General features: G+C 45.2%; 1 protein-coding gene and 2 long non-coding RNA genes across 4 annotated transcripts in view; 2 read left to right on the forward strand and 1 right to left on the reverse strand.

Moving 5' to 3' along the window:
* TMEM132C (transmembrane protein 132C) overlaps positions 1-22,341 on the forward strand; it is a 432,037-nt gene that overhangs the window by 357,849 nt on the left and 51,847 nt on the right. The gene's annotated exons all lie outside the window — the stretch shown is intronic.
* LOC145525406 (uncharacterized) lies at positions 9,294-10,614 on the forward strand. Its single transcript, XR_014068193.1, has 3 exons — positions 9,294-9,518; positions 9,829-9,937; positions 10,241-10,614. It is a non-coding gene; the product is annotated as an uncharacterized LOC145525406 (long non-coding RNA).
* Positions 12,110-22,341, reverse strand: part of LOC145525404 (uncharacterized) — a 50,175-nt gene continuing 39,943 nt past the window's right edge. The window contains exons 5-7 of the long non-coding RNA XR_014068191.1: positions 20,986-21,087; positions 20,262-20,364; positions 12,110-12,756 (exon numbers count right to left, since the gene is read on the reverse strand). This is a non-coding gene — a long non-coding RNA (uncharacterized LOC145525404). The remainder of the gene's footprint in view (positions 12,757-20,261; positions 20,365-20,985; positions 21,088-22,341) is intronic.

The following is a 22,341-nucleotide window of genomic DNA, read 5'->3' on the forward strand; positions in this document are numbered from 1 at the left end:
AGGCTTCCATTCAAGTAATTTAGCATCCTTAGGAGAAAGGCTGCCTTTCCCCCAAGATTTCCAGTGGAAGTCTCAGATCTCATCCCAGGTCACACTGATTATGACTGGCCAAGCATGGTGTGTGTGCCTCAGAATAAGGCCGGGTCCAAAAAGAACAGCAAATAATTGGAGGGGAATGGGGGAAGGTTGGATCAGGGGGTTTGGCAGACAAAGCCCAAGAGATACCAATTACAGTGCTTCACAGACACCCCAGGCAGGGCGCAGCTTACTGCTGCCTTGGTTTGTGAGTCATGACTCCCCATAGAATAAGCACTCAGGAAGAGGGTGAAGCCCCAACCTGGGCTACACATCGACTTTCACAGTCTTTCATAGACTTTCATCCTCTCAGCCTGCTTTCTGCCTTGCTCACCTGTTCCCCAACGTTATGAAGACAGAATAGAGGATAAGGGGCAGTCAAAGGCTAACCTCCTAGACGGTGGCAAATGCCTGGCCTCCAATCCCCGCTCCACTGCTTTTTGAGCTGTGTGTTCATGGGCAAGTCACCTTACCCTCTCTGTGTTTGTTTCCTCACCTGTGAAATGGAGATAATGATAGTCCCTACCTCACAGGGTTGTCATGAGGATTAAATCAGATGATACATAGGAAACCCTCAGCAGAGTGCTTTCTTCTCTTTGTCTTCATGCACGCTCAATCATGTCCGACTCTTTGCTGGCTACCCCATGGACTGTAACCTGCCAGGCTCCTCTGTCCATGGGATTTCCCAGGCAAGAATCCTGGAGCAGATTTCCATTTTCTTCTCCTGGGGATCTTTCTGACCCAGGGATTGAACCCGCATCTCTAGCATCTCCTGCATCAGCAGGTGGGTTCTTTACCAGCTGAGGTACCAGGGAAAGCCCATAAGAGTACCTGGCACGTATTAAATGCTATGTAAATGCCAGCCATTATTATTGAGGAGTAGCAATTTTAATAGTTTCATTAATTAGCTCCACCGCATTCATAGTAAGAGGCCTTATTTACTACAGAAGTATAAATTCCTGTTATTTGTTGATCCATACAGTCTATTAATGTTCTTTTTTTTTGCTTCAAGTACATACTCCAAGTTCATTAATATTATGCACATTTCTGCCCTGATATGCCTCGTGGAACCATGCCCTTAATTACTGTATGAGTAGAATAACAAGAGGTTTCTTTTGTTGTTTATTCTTTCCAAAACTATGAAAATGAGCAGATAATAGAGTCAGTGGAGCACTCCAGGGCGTGACAAGCTCCTTTCTCTACACCTCAGGTGTGTGCACAGCATCGAGGAGCTAGTTGATAAGGACATTCCTTCCACACTTAGTCTTGTTGCATTTCATTCCTTTTTTTCATCAAATGCTTCTCCTTGGATCTTTGTGGAATACTTCTCCTTCAGTTCTGCATGCCCTTGGTCATCAGTTGGCAGAGTGTGGAATAGAAATCCTTGGGTGGGGTGGCCCCTGAGACCCTTTCATGGAGTCTGAGATGAAAACTATTTTCATAATAATACTATCAGTTTTGTTCAGTTTCCTAGTCGGTCCGACTATACTATAGTAGCTATCTATTGATGTATAACATGGAGAAGGAAATGGCAACCACTCCAGTATGCTTGCCTAGAGATTCCTGTGGACAGAGGAGTCTGGCAGGCTATAGTCCATAAGGTTGCAAAAAGTCAGACACGACTGAAGTGACTTAGCACGCATTGATGTATAACAAGTTATCCCAAGATGCAATGGCTTAAAATAACAAGGTGCCAGGAATTCAGGACCATCTCTGGTGGACCAACTCTCCACCTCCAGGTCTTTCATGAGTTTGCTGTCCAAGTGTTGGCTGGAGCTGCATCATCTGAAGGCTTGAGTGGGGTTGGAGGATCCACCTCCAAGGTGCCTCATTCCCACGACTGACAAACTAGATCTCAGCAGGAGGCTTGAGTAGCCTCACAACATGGTGGCTGCCTTCCCTCAGAGACCAAGGTGGAAACTGCAAAGCCTTTTATAAAAGACTCAGCAGACGTACACGTTGATTCTCTGTATTCTATTAATTACATCAGCCATCTCTGATTCATTGTGGGAGAGGAATACACAAGGGTGTGACTACCTGGAGGCAGAGATTACTGAGGGCTGTTTGGAGAGACTGGCTCTCCAAGTTGTGATGATGTGATTTTCCTTATCCACTCTCTTCCTGTCTGCGCAGAAGCGTAGAGTGATGTCCTCCTTTCTTGTCTTTGATTTTGAGTTTTTTATTACTTTTTATTGAAGTATAGTTGATTTGCAACATTGTGTTCATTTTTGCTGCATAGCAGAAAGACTCAGTTATACACATATATACATTCTTTTTTATATTCTTTTCCATTATGATTTATCTCAGGATTTGAATCCAGTACCCTGTGCTACATGGCAGGACCGTGTTTCTCCATTCCATATGTAATAGTCTGCATCTGCTAATTCCAAATTCCCAGTCCTTCCTTCCCCCACTCCCCTTCCTCTTGGTGACCACAAGTGTGTTCTCCATGTGTGTGAGTCTGTTTCTGTTTCATAGATAAGTTCATGTGTCATGTTTTAGATTCCACACATAAGGAATATCACATGATATTTGTCTTTCTCTGCCTGACTTATTTTTATTTAGCATGATAATCTCTGGGTCTATCCATGTTTCTGCAGTTGACATTGTTTCATTCTTTTGTACGGCTGAGTAATATTCCACTGTATACATGTACCACATCTTCTTTATCCATTCATCTGCCAATGGACATTTAAGTGCTTCCACATCTTGGCTATTGTGAACAGTACTACAGTGAACATTGGGGAGCAAATCAAAACGAATTAGAGTTTTGTCCAGAAAGATGATGTCATCCTTCTAACAGCTTATGAGATGTGTGTTTTTGTCATCTTGAGCTTTCAGAACTCTCCACTTTAATTTCTAATACAATAAATATTGATCAGCATAACCTACATAGACAGCAGCTCTTTTTGTTGTTGTTATTCAGTCACTAAGTTGCATTCAACTCTTTGAGATCCCATAGACTTCAGCACATCAGGCTCCCCTGTCCTTCACTATCTCCTGGAGTTTGCTCAGATTCATGTCCATTGAGTCAGTGATACTATCTAACCATCTCATCCTCTGCCTCTCACTTCTGCTTTTGCCTTCAATCTTTCCTAGCATCAGGGTCTTTTCCAATAAATCAGATCTTCACATCAGGTGACCAATGTATAGAAGCTTCAGCTTCATTATCCATCCCCTCAATGAATATTCAGAGTGATTTCTTTTAGGATTAATGGTTTGATCTCCTCGCAATCCAAGGGACTCTCGAGTCTTCTCCAATACCACAATTCAAAAGTATCAATTCTTTGTGGCCCAACTCTCACATCTGTACATGACAGGTCCCCAGTAATTTTTAAGACTGTAAATAAGAGGCCCCAAAGACCAGAATGTGTGAGAACTCCTGACCTTGTGAGGAGGGCTGGGAGAAATGGGTACTAGTAATAAAAGAAGGCGTTTAGGTAGAATTAAATTCCAGATTTAATCTTCTTGAGCAAATAGTTCTTTACAAATGTGTAAATTATGTGTGAACAGAGACTTTTATTAATTATTTACCTTTCCAACTAGAAACTTCTTCACATGACCTTTCCTCTAGAAAAATTTGTAATTAATGATTAATATTCTCAAGGCAATGGGAAAACAGCCAAGGGCAGATGTCAAGTTATCTGTGGCTTCATATACAGAATGACCTATTGGTTCATTCATGGAACAAACATTTATTGAATGTTCACAATATGCCAGGTGAATGTTCTAGACTTTAAGCATAATGACGGAACCAAATAATCAAGGTTGCTGCTGACATGCTACATGAATCAATATGCCCTTCATTAATGAAATCACAAAGGAAAGAGGGTAGATTTAGAAACCAGTCTTCTCTGTCTTAGCAGAGATGGCTATAATAATACACGTATGCCTCCTCTTTCTAATTCATGATGTTCTAGGCAGTCTTCATGCAAATCAGAAAGAGGTGCCCTTCCATAAGACACTTGACTTCTCTCTGTCAGAAGATCGACCATATCTGCGATGTGAATGTGGAGCCCTTGAGCAGTGCACAAATTGCCCAGCTGTGCTTGGCAGCTCTGCCTAAACCTACCTGCAGACCAAGCAAAACTCACTATTCTTAGTTACAGGGAAATGGATTCTGTTCTATCTATTGTTCATTCTTTTGTCAGTTTCCCTTTCACCCTCATTTTAGGTTTAGCACCAAACTAGAGACTGATCTCTGCCTTGCCTGCGCCTGAGTCTAAAGTGGCAGTCATTTGTGGCTCGAGGTTCTCGGTGTGCCTTTTACTTCCTTTCCTTCCAAAGGGGCCTTGGGAAGGGGGGATTTATTAGAAAACTAGTATTGAGCAGTATGTAATTCCTTTTCTCAACCACTACTGTCAGGCAGTCATAGCTGCAGAAACTGTCTTCACTCTTGCTAATAAATACTAGGTTAGGTGGGTGTATCTATCACCCACAAAAAAGGGATAAATGATCCAGTTATTCCTAGCAGGAATTTTAAATCACTCACTGTCATCAGACCTAAAATTCACTTACAAATGTGAATAGTATCTCAGATACCTGTTGGCATAATGTTAAGAGGCTCTAAATAACAAACTTTCTAAAATACTGCATTGTGTCCTATAATGGAAAGGAAAAAAAAAAAACAGTTTTCCGAATGTTGACAGAATCACTGTTGTGCTCAAGTACAGCATCACTGAAGCCAGAGTCCCTGAATACTAAAAAATTCTTGAAAGTAAAAATGAAAGGAATTGTTAATGGAATTTCATTTTCAAGAACCTTAGGTGGGTGCAGATTTGAATGAGAATTAATCTTGGTATTTTACTTTATAAATTAATATAAGAGTGCCTAGATGAAACGAGATTTTTTTATCTCCATCTAGATGTTGTCACAGAGTTTGAAAAGGTCAAAATCAGCACATTCATTTATTTTATTGAAAAGTGTTTCTTTTGCCTTCCAAAACATATATCCGGGGGCATTCTCACTTTCCTTTTGAGGAGCCACCTGCCACCAGGTGACATAGGAACCCCTGAAACTGATCTCCATTAACTAAAAGCAACCTGCAGTGAAGTTATAACCCCTCAGGACTGCGGCATATCATCCTAAAAGCCCTCGGCAATTTGTAATTCTGCTTCTGAATATAAAGAGAACTTCTGAGCAGCCATGGCAGATCAAGTGGGTATCCTTTCCACAGAGCATAGTCCTGCCATGCCACCTTCTTACCCCAAATCCTGCCCTAAGTGGGAGCTGCCCCTTGTCCACAGATTGTGGGAAGACTCAAAGTTTTGGACAAAATGCATACTGCACATGGTGCATTCAAGGACCCCAGAAGGTGAGTCCAGCTACCTCCTGAAGCCCCCATGACCCCCACCCCCTCACTAAACCTCCCCATCTCAGCTCCATTATTCCCCTTGCCCAGGTTGAATAATCATTCTTCCCTCTAACCAATCTAGAATCTCAGAGACGAGCTAAGAGGCTCTAACTATAGTCTAAGGCATTTTTTTACCATAACCGTTGTAAAAAAGGATTTGTTTATTTATTTTAGGTCTTTGTTGCTGCCCGCAGGCTTTCCCTAGTTGCAGTGAGTGGGGGCCACTCTCTAGGTTCGGGGAAGCCCCTACCATAACCTTTTCCAGATTATACTTGCTGACTCATTTTTAAGGTGTCACCCCCATGCCCCTCTCCCTACTGTACAATCCTGCTTCTAGGAGATGCAGCAAACAAAATCAAGCCTCCCCAGATACACACATCCCAGCTGGGATCCCACATTGGAGGCAGAGTGGGAACTCCCAGAACAGGACTTTAGCAAGTTCACTGTGAATATTTGCCTTTCCGTGGCCTGATTTCTCTGCAAGCTTCTGTGTCTAGGTAGGGACTCTGGAACTTTCAGAATCAGCAAACAAAAAGGTCACCAGTAATTTGGGGGCTGATTTTAATTGAGATTATTTATGAAATGAGTTTCCTACTGAAGGACACCATGGGAAATATGAGAGTGCCTTCCTTTTTTGCACAACCTCCAGAAGCTTCTAGCTTAACGTGAAGCTAGAAGGGAGGTGAAGTTAGAAGGGAGGTGAAGCTGGAAGGGAGATCTGGTTTGGGGTATTTTGTCCTCAGTTCTGCAAAGAACTGGACTGGATACCCTTCTTGGTTCTGTGAGTGGCCAAAAGCTAGACAGTGCATCGTAACCCGCATTCCCTGAAATCTGCTCAGCACTCTACAGTTTAGGGCTGCAGTCCATGGGGACGCTAGGGGTCGGACATGACTGAGCAACTTCGCTTTCACTTTTCACTTTCATGCATTGGAGAAGGAAATGGCAACCCACTCCAGTGTTCTTGCCTGGAGAATCTCAGGGACGGCGGAGCCTGGTGGGCTGCCGTCTATGGGGTCGCACAGAGTCGGACACGACTGAAGTGACAGTTTATAAAAGACTTTCCCATATTTGGTCTTGTTTCATGTTCATCAGTGTCATTCATGGAGAATCCTCTTTGAAGGAAAACCTCACCAGTCATTGTTGTTGTTCAGCCGTTCAGCTGTATCTGACTCTTTGTGACCCCATGGACTGAGGCCCACCAGGCTCCTCTGTCCATGGAAATTCTCCAGGCAAAAATACTGGAGTGGGTAACCATTCCCTTCTCCAGAGGATCTTTCTGACCCAGGGATCGAACCCATTTCTCCTACATTGGCAGGCGAGTTCTTTACCACTGAGCTACCTATGAAGTGCAAACATCACCAGTATCCCTCTGAAAATGTCGTGTCATTCTGGGAAGCCTAACCCGAGGATCAGAGAGGCAAAAACTATCAACAATTTCCAGAAATTAGAATGGCACCCGTTTGGTGAATCTCTGAAAGCCGAGTTTGCTGAATCACATTGAGATCCGTTTCCATGATGATAGTGATTAATCTTGACTGAGTGCTGGCCCTGTGCTAAATGCTTCAGAGTCATTGTTTCATTTTATCCTTAGCACAGCAGCTTCATCAGTGTCTGAGCCTATATTACCTTCAACTTATGGGTGAGGACATTGAGGCCTGTGGTGTAACTAATACTCTTGCAGTTACATGGGTTGGAAAAGGTGCAAATGGAGTTTGAACCCATATCTAACTCCAGGATCTCTCTTGTTGACTTTCACACTTCATCCTGGAAAAGATTGATGGTAGAAGGATGCAGAGGAGGAGGTGAGTGATGATAAGGCTGTTGATGGTAAGTGGTGGTGATGGTGATGGAGATGGAGATTGTGGTGAAGGTGACGATGATGATAGTGATGGCGAGGGTGATAATGACAATACCAATTGTAATGATGGTGATAATGATAATCATGAACATGGTGATAGTGATGGTGATGGTGATAGTGATGATGGTCTTGGTAATAATAGTGATACCATCATTGAGAGTAGCCAAAAGTCAGATCTGATGAATGAGAAAGTTGGAGAAAGAGAATGGTGTCTTGGATTCAAAATCAGGAGTCAATAAATAGAAGAGATTTACATCTTTCTTTTCTTGTGTCCATAACTTCACTCTGAGAGTAGTTCCCAAGGATGAGCAGCCACAATATCCTAGATATGGGCACCTCAGAGGAATAGACTGGTCCCCCAATATGGTGACCAACCATGTCAGTTTGCCCAGAACTGAGAAGGTTCCTAGAATAGGGGACTTTCAGTTTTAAAACTGGGACAGTCTGGGCAAAACCGGGGTGAGTTGGTTACTCTTCCTCCCAAATTGACTTTGGGGTTATAAACAGTCATGGTCTGCTGTAGTTATTTAAAGACCAACTTTTTGCTTTATGATTTCATGGTGGCTCAGATGGTAAAGAATCTACCTGCGATGCAGGAGACCTGGGTTTGATCCCTGGAACAGGAAAATTCCCTAGAGAAGGAAATGGCTACCCACTCCAGTATTCTTGCCTGGAGAATTCCATGGACAGAGGAGCCCGGTGGGCTACAGTCCATGGAGTTGCAAAGAGTCGGACACTACTCAGCAACTTACTTTTAACTTTTGTTACTTTACAAGCAGAGATTCTTAGGAATCTCTTGACTATAAGCAAAGAGATCAAACCAGTCAATCCTAAAGGAAATCAGTCTTGAATATTCTTTGGAAGGACTGATGCTGAAGCTGAAGCTCCAATACTTTGGCCATCTGATGCAAAGAGCTGACTCATTAGAAAAACCCCTGATGCTGGGAAAGATCTAAGGCAGGAGGAGAAGGGGACAACGGAAGATGAGATGGTTGGGTGGTATCACCAACTCCATGGACATGAGTTTGAGCAAGCTCTGGGAACTGGTGATGGGCAGAGAAGCCTGGCGTGCTGCAGTCTATGGGGTTGCAAAGAGTCAGACATGACTGAGTGACTGAACTGAACTGAAGGACTGTAAGAAGTCCTTTGTCTGAATCCAGCCTGAAAGTGAATTTTATTTGGGGTGTGTGTGTGTGTGTGTGTGTATCAATTGGGAGATTGCACACAAATAAATAAATCCATGTTCCTGACTTCTCTCAAAAGAATCAGAAGATCTGGAAATCCATGGCCCAAATTCTTTTAGGCAGTAACTAATGGAGTCCTTTGGATCAGCATGAACTAGGGGTCATAATAGTTTCTACCAAATTTGTTTCACCCATTTGTTCTGCCTGCCCACCCAAACTCTGTAGGCATCTCAGTGGAAATAATGCATATAATTTGCACAATGTTTGGCACTTAGGAAGTACTTGGCTATTTTATTTTGATTCCTCCTTAGTAGTTATACCTCTCAACTCAAGAATATCACAATTCTTCAGCAATAAAAAGGAATGAAGTGTGTTGCCTATTACAACATGTTTGAACCTTGAAAGCTTCATGCTAAGTGAAAGAAGCTAGTCACAAAAGACTCCATATTATATAATTCCATTTCTGTGAAATGTCAGACTAGGTAAATCCATAAAGAAAGAAAAAAACTTTATTGTTGCCTGGTCTGGGAGGGATCAGAGGAGACAGCTAGAAGATTGAGGGTGTCTTTTTAGGGTAATGAAATGTTCTAAAATTGATTGTGGAGATGGTGGCATCATTCTATAAATCTATTAAATATTATTGGATTATACACTTTAAATGGGTAAGTGGTGGAGCATGTGGACTATATCGCAAGAAGCTTTTTTTTTTTTAAGTGCTGCAGCCTAGTTCAGCTCCAAGTGCAAATACTGCACCCTTCTGAGGTCATAATGTTATCAAAAGGTGGGGTCTGGCAGCTCACCACTCAAAAGCCAATAAAGAGGCCAGGTTGGTAGAAAAGAAAGTTTGCTTTATCTTGGATCCAGCAACCAGAGTGTAGGGCAGACACCTGTCCAAAGGCCAAATCCCCCCACTGACAATACAATCAGTGGGCAAGAGCCTTTGTAGACAGAGGAAGGGAGCTCCATGCAGGAATAGCACAGTCAGCTTTGACAGTCATCATGAAATTGGTCATCAGTGGTCCGAGCTGCATCATCTTAATTGTTTTAGGTACAGTTAATCTTCAGTTTCAGGGTCAGTTTGTTTCCATTTCTTTGAGGTCAGTATTCAGCACTGTGGCAGTTCATGTCATGACTACTGTCTGGTCATCACGTAGTTAACTTCTCCACCTGGTGGGGTTTCAGTATCTACAAGACAGCTCACAGGAGATGGTTCAGAATGTTATCTATGTAGCTCTTGAGAAGGAACTGAAACATCCTTGAATATGCTTAATGAGTACATTATTATTATTATTGGTCCCCTTTGGCTGTTTTCCTTTGTTTCTGCATGTTCCCGCCTCTCTGATTAAACTTATTCTCAGACAAAAGCAGGCTGAAGACTCGGAGGGGTAGGGGCAAAGACCATAGGTTCCTGCTCGTTTCAATCAGTCTGAAGGGATGAAGAGAGACACAGAAGGCTCATGGTGCAGGGTGAGTGGGGTGGGGTCTGGAACCAATCCCTGGCGGGAATGCAGACCCTAGGTTTGAGTCCTGAAATGGGGACCACCAGTCCATGCTGGCACCAGGTTCCTCCCTTGTTTCAGCCACATTTCAACTCCACCCCAGCCAGTGAGATGGGTCTCCCTTTACACAGCTAGTTTCAGCTTTAAACCTTTGTCTACATCATCATCTCCATGGGGACACATCTTCTGTCAACTTCCTCACTGATCCCTGTCCACCACCTCCTTCGATAATAATAATAAAGTAGTAATTGCTGATGTGTCCTCCCAATAGCTCTATGTGATGGGTACTGGGCTGGATATGATGACCAGATCCTACCCTCTGGAAACAATGAATGTGACCTTATTGGGAAATGGGGTCATTGCTGATGTGATTAAGGTAAGGATCAAGGTGAGATCATGGTGGATCAGGGTGGCCCTAAATCCTACCAGAGAGTCCTTTCTAAGAGATGAAAAGGGAGGCACAGAAACACAGAAGAAGGCCATGTGAAGCAGAGGCAGAGATGGAGTGATGTGGCCACAAGCCAAGGAATGCCAAAGATGTGGCCTCCACAAGAAGCTGGAAGAGGCGGGAAGGGTGGGGCACCTTGACTTCAGACTTTTGGCCTCCAGAACCGAAAGAGAATAAATGTCTGTTGTTTAAAGCCATCAAGCTTATGAAGATCTGTAACGGTAGCCATGGGAAACTCAAACGGATGGTACTCTTTTTTAAGTAATTTTATTTATTAATTTATCTATTCTTGGTTGTGCTGGGTCTGTCATTGCTGCATGCGGGCTTTCTCTAGTTGTGATTTTTCATTGTGGTGGCCTCTCTTGTTGCAGAGCATGGGCTCTAGGGCATGCAGGCTTCGGTAGTTGCAGCATGTTGGCTCAGTAGGTGTGGCTCCTGGGCTCTAGAGCACAGGTTCAGTAGTTGTGGCCTCGGGTTTAGTTGCCTCACAGCATGTAGGATCTTCCTGGACCAGAGATCGAACCCACGTCCCCTGCATTGGCAGGTGGATTCTTTACTACTGAGCCACCAGGGAAGCCACAGGATGGTACTCTTATTATCCCCTTTTTAAAGAGGAAGAAACTGAGGACCAGAAAGGTTAAGTAATTTGCCAAGGACACACAGTAATGAGTGGCATGCCATGGATTTGAATCAGAGGGTTACCTTATCCACCCCACCCACCCCCCAATACAGCTGGGCAGAGACCCAGGAAGGGTTTCAGCGACCATTAGACAAACAGGGGGGTAGTGCCTGCTGTTTGATTATCTGAAGGTTGCTCTGTCCTTATTACAGTAATCATCTCTCACCGACCCTCAGAGAAGGCTCCTTCCTTGAATTTGCCAGAAAAACCACAGAGGCGACAAACTAGCTCTTGTTCCCGTAATCATTCGAAAGGGAGAAGCAAGGTCTCTTTTCTCCCCAGGCTCTTATTTATCCAATATGTCAGGAAGTCCGCGTAGGACACAGGATTTTTACGACCAGATTACAGCTTATGCTTCTCGAAATGAAATCTACCAAGCTGAGCCTCGGCAGAGGAAACTAGAACATTTCTTCACTAATTTGCAAAAGGTCTCTTTAATCGGAGGGATCAGCCCAGGGGCAGTTGGGAAGGCTCTTGGCTGCTGCTGTCTGGCTGTGCCCTTTTGAAGTGGACCTCACATTCTAATGGATTCTCCCAGATGCCTCAGCAGACACACTCGCTAACGATTAAGGAGGAGGTAACGAAACCTTGGCTGAGGGACTCGGCTTACCCGGGGCATAGAGAAACCACCCAGCCAACAGCTCCAGTGCACACGCCAGAGCCAGCATCTGGTACCCTGAGCAGCACATAATTCAGACACTGTATTTACTGGCATGGACAAGAGGCAGATTTTTTTTTAATCCCAATTTTACAAGGATATTTGAGATAGGGAATGTGAAATACTGCTAATTATATGTGTGTGTGTGGATAATGAATTTAAATGGTTGATATCATAAAACGTATTATTGTTATGTTTGTTCCATCATGCTGCTTTCAACTACCCTTCTCATTTTCTTCAGATTTTTTGTGGTTGGCTATGGGCCAAAATGCCTCCTTGTTGTCTTATTATCTGGTTCTTTCCAAATTCTACAGATTAAATTTGATGCTAGAGCAATGGTTCCATGACTCTAAGATTGACCATAGTAATTCATTTAACTCTGAAGTGTTAGGGGAATTGAAATGCTTGATAGAGTTAGACATTGGGAGACACAAATTAAAACACAATAATACTCATTCAGTTCAGTTCAGTCGCTCAGTCGTGTCTGACTCTTTGTGACCCCATGGACTGCCGCACGCCAGGCCTCCCTGTCCATCGCCAATTCCTGGAGTTTACCCAAACTCATGTCCATTGAGTCAATCATCCTCTGTCGTCCCCTTCTCCTCCCACCTTTAATCTTTCCCAGCATCAGGGTCTTTTCCAATGAGTCAGTTCTTTGCATCAGGTGGCCAAAGTATTGGAGTTTCAGCTTCAACATCCGTCCTTCCAATGAACACTCAGGACTGATCTCCTTTAGGATAGACTAGGATCTCCTTGCAGTCCAAGAGACTCTCAAGAGTCTTCTCCAACACCACGGTTCAAAAGCATCAATTCTTCAGTGCTCAGCTTTCTTTATGGTCCAACTCTCACATCCATACATGACTACTGGAAAAACCATAGCTTTAACTAGATGGACCTTTGTCAGCAAAGTAATTTCTCTGCTTTTTAATATGTTGTCTAGGTTGGTCATAGCTTTTCTTCCAAGGAGTAAGCGTCTTTTAATTTCATGGCTGCAGTCACCATCTGCAGTGATTTTGGAAAGGAAAGGAAAGGAAAGAGAAGTCGCTCAGTCGTGTCCGACTCTTTGTGACCCCGTGGACTGTAGCCTACCAGGCTCCTCCGTCCATGGGATTCTCCAGGCAAGAATACTGGAGTGGTTTGCCATTTCCTTCTCCAGGGGATCTTCCCGACCCAGGGATCGAACCCAGGTCTCCCGCATTGGAGGCAGACGCTTTAACCTCTGAGCCACCAGGGAAGTCGTGCAGTGATTTTGGAGCCCCCCAAAATTAAGTCAGCCACTGTTTCCACTGTTTCTCCATCTATCTGCCATGAAATGATGGGACCAGATGCCATGATCTTAGTTTTTTGAATATTGATCTTTAAGCCAAATTTTTCAGTCTCCTCTTTCACTTTCATCAAGAGGCTCTTTAGTTCTTCTTCACTTTCTGCCATAAGGGTGATGTCATCTGCATATCTGCTGCTGCTGCTGCTGCTAAGTCACTTCAGTCGTGTCTGACTCTGTGCAACCCCATAGACGGCAGCCCACCAGGGTCCACCGTCCCTGGGATTCTCCAGGCAAGAACACTGGAGTGGATTGCCATTGCCTTCTCCAATGCATGAAAGTGAAAAGTGAAAGTGAAGTCGCTCAGTCGTGTCTGACTCTTCGCGACCCCATGGACTGCAGCCTACCAGGCTCCTCCGTCCATGGGATTTTCCAGGCGAGAGTACTGGAGTGGGTTGCCATTGCCTTCTCCAATATCTGAGTTTATTGATATTTCTCCTGGCAATCTTGATTCCAGCTTGTGCTTTATCCAGCCCGGCATTTCACATGATGTACTCTGCATGTAAGTTAAATAAGCAGGGCGACAATACACAGCCTTGATGTACTCCTTTCCCAATTTGGAGCCAGTCCATTGTTCCATGTCCAGTTCTAACTGTTGCTTCTTGACCTGCATACAGATTTCTCAGGAGGCAGGTAAGGTGGTCTGGTATTCCCATCTCTTTAAGGATTTTCCCCAGTTTGTTGTGATCCACACAGTCAAAAGCTTTGGTGTAGTCAATAAAGCAGAAGTAGATGGTTTTTTTGGAATTCTCTTGCTTTCTCTATGATCCAACAGATAACTATACCCAAGTAGGATTCATGTCCCTCCCTCCCGCCCCTTCACCACCACCAGAGAGAGCACAGCACCTAAACTCGGCAACTGAATACTCTGATCCTCGACTGCCGCAAAACAACTGCTGACCTTCGTCCGTTAGTGTCTCCGTGACAAGACATGGGGCAGCCTTTGTTGCCCAGGTTCAGCCATGGTACCTGCCCTGTTCTTGAGCCTGACCACCAGTTCTGAGACCCAAGATCCCTCTGACAAATTCCCTGTTGGCTTCAGTTATCCAGAGTTCATTTCTGTCCTCACAGCTGCAAACCCTCACTTGATAAAACCTCTCCATATGATCTTTTCTGGTCATGCTGGGTCTTCTTTGCTGCGTGGGCTTTTCTCTAGTTGTGGCGAGTGTGGACTACTCTCTAGTTGTGGTGCACAAGGTTCTCATTGCAGTGGCTTCTCTCGTTGGCTTTAGGCACGCAGGCTCCGTAGTTGTGGCACACGGTCTTAGTTGCTTCACAGCATGTGAGATCTTCCCAGACCAGGGATCGACCCCATGTTTCCTGCATTGACAGGCAGATTCTTTACCACTGAGTCACCAGGGAAGCCCTCTCTATACAATTTTGATGGGCACTGAGAAAAACCACCTACACGATTCTCTCCCCTTAGAGCCCAGGGCTTTGTCTTGAAAGTTCACCACTGGTAACTCATGCCTCTGAGTTAGTACTTATTTCCCTTTTCCTGTGGTTCTTACTGACACCCCAGTGTCCCCAGCAGGGGTCATCCAGTGAGTTCAGTCCATTGTACTTGAACGTGAGTGTGTTTACTGGAGAGTCCACTTGTTTCCAGGTGGCCGCCATGCCTGGATTCTCTGGGAATTGTGTCACCATAATCCAGCTCCCACAAATCCCAATACCTGGGATTTTGGTGATGCACAAAATGTATCTATCACACTCACACAAGGCTTGATGCAAGTCAATCTGGGGTCTACTCCATTCAGTAACTTAGGGATTTGACTCACACCATCTTGTAGCCAAAGTTACTCCCTCCACCGGGAGAGAAAGCAGAGACCTGGTCCTCTGGCTGTTACCTGCCTTAGCCCCGAAAGGATATACATCAATTGCACTCATGTTTTATTGGCTGCAAGGGGTCTGGACACCTGTTCTTCCTAGTGACTCAGGCAAGACGGGAGGTCCGGGGAGCAGAAGCAATGTAGGGACCATGCTACTTCTGCCCCACCCCCTCATAATATTGCTGGCATAGGGTCTGATCTCAGAACTGGCCTTTGAAGCACGTTTGACTCTTAGCAAGTCATCTGTCTATGCTTCTAGGAGGCAAAAATATTGAAAACGAAAAGTGACTACAACCTTGGAGAAATAAAGTACGTTTCTCATTTCTCAACTGCCTCCTTTCTTGGCTAGGTGGCAAAAAACAGTGACATTACCCAGGGAAGTTGATGCCTCCTGTTTCTCGTGCCATCCCAAAGGGCAATCCTATGTAATAACTCAATTACAGCCCTGGACCTTGTGGGGACGCTTGCCTTCTTAAATTGAATTGTTTTCTTGTTTTAAATGAACATTTTGGAGTAGAATCTCCATCTTGTATTAGAAGCAAATAGACAGATAAGTAAAGTTGGGCTTCTGCACCCCAGTCTGCACTGAGGATGAATTGAAGGTAAATGAGATGGGAGTTGGTGGTTCCCGGTGCTGACAGAACCCAGAATTATTGGCCTGTTACTGCTAGCCCACAGTGCTGTTAGCGGAGGTCCTCAGGGAGGGAGGGAAATTTGCTCAGCTACCATGTGAGACAAGTTGCAACTCCGCAGGATTGATCTGTTAAACGGTTTACTATTGTGCGTCGGTGTTTCTTCCGTGCTAACTGCTGGCAGAAACTTGAAGCTGCAATCCGAAGAGAAATGAAGCTTGTTTTTCACTTTTCGTGACTAATGCAGTTAGCGCAGTCCTCCACAACTGGAAACCCGCGTGGTCATTTCTGCAAGACCAGCTACCTTTTGTCTTCTGACCCTCCGGGTACCCACCCAAGAAAACCTGTGAAGACTCACGTAAGAGTCTCATTAAGAAGTAATTGCTGGAGACTTCCCTGGTGGTCCAGTCGCTAAGACTCGGTGCTCCCAATGCAGGTGGAATGGGTTCAATCCCTGTTCAGGGAACTATATCCCGAGTGCCACAATTAGAAAGATTCCAAATGCTGCAACTAAGACCCAGTGCTGCCAAATAAATATTAAAAAAAAAAAAGTACTTGCTGGACCACTTCCAACCAGAGATTAAGGCGTCACAGAGGCCACATGCCCAAGAAAGTGCAGAACATTGTTTGCTGCCTTTTATTTTCCATGCGCACTGGATGCAAAGAAGGATAGGATTCGGTCTCTTTTCCTATTGGATTGGCACAGGCTCCAGCCAATCAGAACAGATCAGAGATGTATCGCTGACCAATCAGAAAGGGCGCTGGTGATCCCACAGAATATCAGCAGTAGGTGTGACTCTCCAGCTGTCAGATCAGGTGTGCAGAAACAAAGCATCACTGGCTCTCCTGTAAGTTGACCTGATTTCTGACTCTCACCTCCCATTCCATCAGGCCAGTAAAACCCAAGTTCATCATGGTCCTTATCGGAGTTTCTATCCCTTGACATTTTTGTAACAGTCCCTGACTTTCCTGCTGCCCAGGCCAGTGCTGCAGCAGTGAGATCCATCTGGGTTCCTGGTCCTGACCCACACAGGTGTCCCTGAGCCTGCATCATTCCTGGATCATGATCTCTGTGCCTACAGTTGTCTCTACGTGGAACCCAAGGCCCCAGCCTCTCTGCCAAGGTTGGCATCATTAAGCAACAAACAACTCCTTCTGAGATCTTGATTTTGTTCCCCGGGGGAACCAGACCAACATTTCTCTTCTTCTACCTAAATCAAGGCCATTTTCAAAAAGCCCTCCAATTTTCTTCCCCTAAATGCTTTTAGAGGGCTTCCCTGGTGGCTCAACGGTAAAGAATCCACCTGTCAATGCAGGAGATGCAGGTTTGATTCCTGAGTCAGGAAGATCCCTTGGAGAAAAAAAAAAAAAAAGCCAACCCACTCCAGTATTCTTGCCGGAGAATTCCATGTACTGAGGAGCCTGGCAGGCTACAGTTCATATGGTTGCAAAAGGATTGGACATGACTTAGTGACTAAATGACAACATCCAAAACAAAATGTTTTTAGAACCTCAAACTAGACAGACTTTCAGACAGTAGCTCTTTCCCGTCTCTTCCCTGTGAGATGGAGAAGAGGACACCTTCCTTCATGGACCCTCTATCCCAGACGTGGCCCCAAAGCTGACAAGAAATACATAGTGTCGTAGGTGACCAGAGCCCTGGAATACACAGAAGAAAATGGGGATGGGAGGTGATGGGGTGGGGTGGTGTCATTTGGACAAAGATGCTCAAGAAAGAGGATGGAGCCATGTAGGTGTCTGGAGGAAGTATTCCAGGCAGGACAGTGGATGCAAAGATTCTGCCATATTCAAGGCACAGCACAAAGATGGTGGTGTCTGGAAATCATGCGCAAGGGAGTGAGGTAGAAGAGGAAACCAAAGAGACCAAGAGTGTCCTGATCCTGCAGGACTTTGCCTCTCACTCTGTGTGGGGTGGGAACCAGGAGAAGGTTTGAGCAGAGCAGGACAGGATTTCATCACTAACTGCTGTGTGGAAACTGGATTCTCTCAAAATAAGATCCAGCCAGTGTCCGTCTAGTCAAAGCTATGGTTTTTCCAGTAGTCATGTATGGGTGTGAGAGTTGGACCATAAAGAAAGCTGAGCACCGAAGAACTGATGCTTTTGAGCTGTAGAGCTGGAAAAGACTCTTGAGAGTTCCTTGGACTGCAAGGAGATCAAACCAGTCCATCCTAAAGGAAATCAGTCCTGAATGTTCATTGCAAAGACTGATGCTGAAGCTGAAGCCCCAATACTTTGGCCACCTGATGGGAAGAGCTGATTCATTGGAAAAGACCCAGATGCTGGGAAAGACTGAAGGCAGGAGGAGAAGGGGAAGGCAGGAGGAGAAGGGGAAGGCAGGAGGAGAAGGGGACGACAGCAGATGAGATGGTTGGAGGCATCACCAACTCAATGGGTATGAGTTTGAACAAACTCCGGGGAATAGTGAAGGATGGGGATGCCTAGCGTACTGCAGTCCATGGGGTCGCCAAGAGCTGGACACAACTGAGCGACTGAACAACAACAACAAAACAACCTGGGTCAGGTAATGCTGGAACCCAGTGACATCCTCCTCCACATGTCAAGGGGTCCCTTGTTGGCTGTGGGGTGGGGTCTGTGCCAGGATCAGAGCCCATCCTATACAAGGATCCTTTCCTGTTCCCCAAATGGGAAAGGAGACAAGCTCGCCTCACAGCATCCCATTGATCTGTGCTTCAAAAATCAGAAGAGACACAAGTTCCAACAAAGAACTCCTGTGCTCAGAAAGAGTTGGCCGGGAGGGGTCACTCATTAAGATGCAGCTGGAAAGGCAGCCAATGGGCTGAGACTATAATTAATGAGACACCGTCTAGGAATGTTCAGGGCTCAGAACACAGCGTTCTGAGAGTCACAACAAGCGACATTCACAGAAGAAGGAGGGGGAGGTGTCACCCGAGTGCCTGGAAGTGGAAAGCAGACGGGGGACCCTGGGACAGACGCCTGCCCCATGGTCAGCATCTGCTCAGCCCAGCCTCTGGGCTCAGACCTGGGGCAGAGGCCTCTTACTGCCTCTGTTGCTTTATGAAATGACAGTAAAAATCCCTCCCCTCTGCCCAAATGCCAGAGAGATGGATCATATAGGGTTTTTTAAAATGCTTGGGCCATTTTGGGGCAAAGGAGACTCATAAATTTGGAGGATTATTGTAACTTTTCCAGTGCAAAGAAATTAAAGACAATTCATCTTAAGAAACTGTCTAGGTAATTACCTGTTTTTAAAAGGCTTTGGGGACTTCCCTGGTGGTCCAGTGGTTAAGACTCTATGCCTCCAATGCAGGGGAAGTAAGTTCAATCTCTGGTGGGGGAACTAAGATCCCACATGCCAAATGGCATGGCCAAAAAAGTAAATAAATAAAAAGGCATTTTCACATCCCCACTCCTAGGTATCCACACAAGAGAAATGACAACCTTCATCCACATAAAAAACTTGAACTCAAATAGTTTTAGCATCATTATTCATAGTAGCCAAGAAGTGGTCCAATAACAACCCAAATGGCCCTCAGTTGATGCATGGATGCAATGAGGTCTGTTCATATTCTGGAATATTATTAGGCAATGAAAAAGAGTGAAGCACTGACACAGACTGTAACACGGATGAACCTCAGAAACATGATGCTGACTGTTATGAGCCAGACACAAGGACCATACAGTGTACGATCCCTTTTACAGGAAGTGTCCAGAAGAGGCAAATCCATGGAGATGGACAGTAGATTGGTGGTTGCCAGGGGCTGGGAGGAGGGGAGGCTGGGGAGTGACCACTAACGGATATAGAGTTTCCTTTAGAGGGGATAAAGGAAACTACATAGAAACTAGAGGGATGATGGGGCTTCCCTGGTGGCTCAGCAGTAAAGAATCTGCCTGAAATGCAGGAGACTTGTTTCCATCCCTGGGTCGGGAAGATCCCCTGGAGGAGGAAATGGCAACCCACTTCAGTATTCTTGTTTGGAGAATCCCATGGACAGAGGAGCCTGGCGGGCTGCAGTCCATAGGGTCACAGAGAGTCAGATGCAACCGAAGTGACTGAGCATGCACGCAGAGGTGATGATGACATTGGTAGTTGCATGTTAAGTTGGTCAGTTGTGGCATCTGAATGATCTCTCAATAGGACAAAGGAGCCTGGCAGGCTACAGTCCATGGGGTCACAACGAGTTGGACATGACCAAGCGACTTTCACTTTCAGGGCTGATTTGGGCTTCCCTGGTGGCTCAGTAATAAAGAATCCACCTGCCAACGCAGGCGACATGGGTTCGGTCCCTGATCTGAGAAGATCCCATGTGCAACATAGCAACTAAGCCTGTGTGCCACAACTTTTGAGCCTGCTCTCTAGAGCTCGGGATCCACAGCTACTGAACCTGTGCACCCTTGAGCCCGTGCGCCACAACAAGAGAAGCCACTGCAAAGAGAAGCTCGCGCAACTCAACTAGAGAGTAGCCCCGGCTCATCACAGCCAGAGACAAGCCTGCACAGCAATGAAGACACAGCACAGTCAAAAACAAATAAATAAAAATAAAATTATTAAAAAAAAAAAAACCCGACTAGTATTTTTAAAGGCCCTTTCCTCAGATGTTTAATATATGCATTTGCTTTTTCAAAGTCAGTTTATAGTATCTTTATGGATGTTGATGTCCGAGAGGACAAGGGGCTCAGAATCAAGGTTCCATCTCCGCTCACCTCCTCATTCCCAGACTTACCGTTTGTAGATTCTTCAGCTAGTTACATGAACTTTCTGTGACTCTGTTTCTTTCTTTTTTTCAGTTGAAAGATAATCGCTTCACCATGTTCTGTTAGTTTCTCCTGTACAACGAAGTGAATCAGCTAGATGTACATATATATATATACACATACATCCCCTCCCTTTTGAGCCTCCCTCCCGCCCCCACCTCTCTAAATCTGCAACTCCGTTTTCTCACCTAGGACAGTGAGGGGGAGGGGGAGAATGGAAGTACCTGCTTCTTGGGATTGTTGGGAGAGAAGGAAGAAATCAGTACAGGAAAGAAGGCTGGGAGAGCATGCGGTACTTGGAAAGGCTTGGAATCATGACGGGGTATGAGGCAGCCCTTGGTGGGATTGGTACTGTCACTGGTCAGAGCAGCGTAGATAGGTTCGGTTCAGCATCAGCTCAGAGGGCTGGTCTACATAAAGGAGGGAACTCATATGGGAGAGCTTGGCTGTCAGAACACTGGAGGATTCAAGTACAAGTCCTCTGGGCCTCAGTTCCCCCTACTGTGGCAACATCACATCTACTCTGCCATGTTGATGATCAAAGTGGCAATATCCAGTAACTTCCCTGGTGATGCAGTGGCTATGACTCTGCACTCTCAATGCAGGGGGCCCAGGTTCAATCCCTGGTCAGATAAGGTGATCCCACATGCTACAACTAAGAGTTCGTATGCTACAACTAAAAATCCAACATACCGCAACAAAGACTGAAGATCCCATGTGTGGCAACTAAGACCTAGTGCACACAAGTTTAAAAAAAAAAGTCAGAAAAGGGGCAATAATCCACATGAAAGTTCTCTGCAAAGGATAAAGAAAGACATTGTTATGAATTTAATGATGCCTCCCCAAAATGAGAGATGTTGAAGTCCTAACCTTCAAAATCTATGAATGTGACCTTACTTGGAAAGAGGGTCTTTGCAGAAGTCATCACCTTAAGATGAGACCATTAAGATGGGCCCTCATCCAACAGGACTTGTGTGTGTGTGTGTGTGTGTGTATTAATCACTCAGTCATGTCCAGCTCTTTGTGACCCCATAAACTGTAGCCCACCAGGCTCCTCTGTCCATGCTAGTTCTCCAAGCAAGAATACTGGAGTGGGTTGTCATTCCCTTCTCCAGGGGATCCTCCTGACCCAGAGATCGAACCTGGGTCTCCTGCATTGCTGGCAGATTCTTTACCATCTGAGCCACCAGGGAAGCCCCAGTGTCCTTATAAGAAGAGGGGATTTGGATATAGACCTCACAAGGAGAAAACCACAGATGATGGAGGTAGAGATTGGAGTGATGTGTCCATAAACCAAGGAGCTCCAAGGAGCTCCAAGGACTGCCGGCCATGCCCAGAAGCTGGAAGAGGCAGGGAAGGATTCTCTGGGAGAAACCTGTGGGGCTGAGACCTGACAGGCCCCAACCAGTTTCAGAGGGAGTGTGGTCCTGCCAGCACCTTGATTTTGGACCTCTGGCCTCCAGACCTGTGAGAGAAAAAGTTTCTGCTATTTTAAGCCCCTCAGTTTGTGATCCTTTACAAAAACAGCCCTAGATTGTTGGTAGAGACATGGATGGGCTTAGAGACTGTCATACAGAGACAAGTCAGAAAGAGAAAAACAAATATCGTATAGTAATGCGTATATCCTGGAGAAAGAACTGGAAACCCACTGCAGGATTCTTGCCTAGAGAGTCCCCATGGACAGAGGAGCCTGGCAGGCCACAGTCCATAGGGTCGCAAGAGTCGGACATGACTTAGCAACTAAACCAACCAATATGTGAAATCTAGACAAATGGTGCGGACGAGCCTACTTCCAAGGCAGGAATAGAGATGCAGACGTAGAGAACAGACATGTGGATGCTGGATGGGGAAACGGGGGGATGGAAAGAATTAGGAGAATGGCATTGACATATATACACTACTATGTGTAAAATAGCTAGCTAGTGGGAAGCTACTGTATAGCACAGGAAGCTCTGTGATGACCTAGATGGATGAGATTGGGAGGTATGAGGGAGGGCATATATGTATACACATAGCTGATACACTTCATTGTACAGCAGAAATTAACAC

This window comes from Giraffa tippelskirchi, chromosome 11, assembly GCF_054371585.1.
Source record: "Giraffa tippelskirchi isolate mGirTip1 chromosome 11, T2T-mGirTip1v1.2.pri, whole genome shotgun sequence".
Lineage (NCBI taxonomy): Eukaryota > Metazoa > Chordata > Mammalia > Artiodactyla > Giraffidae > Giraffa > Giraffa tippelskirchi.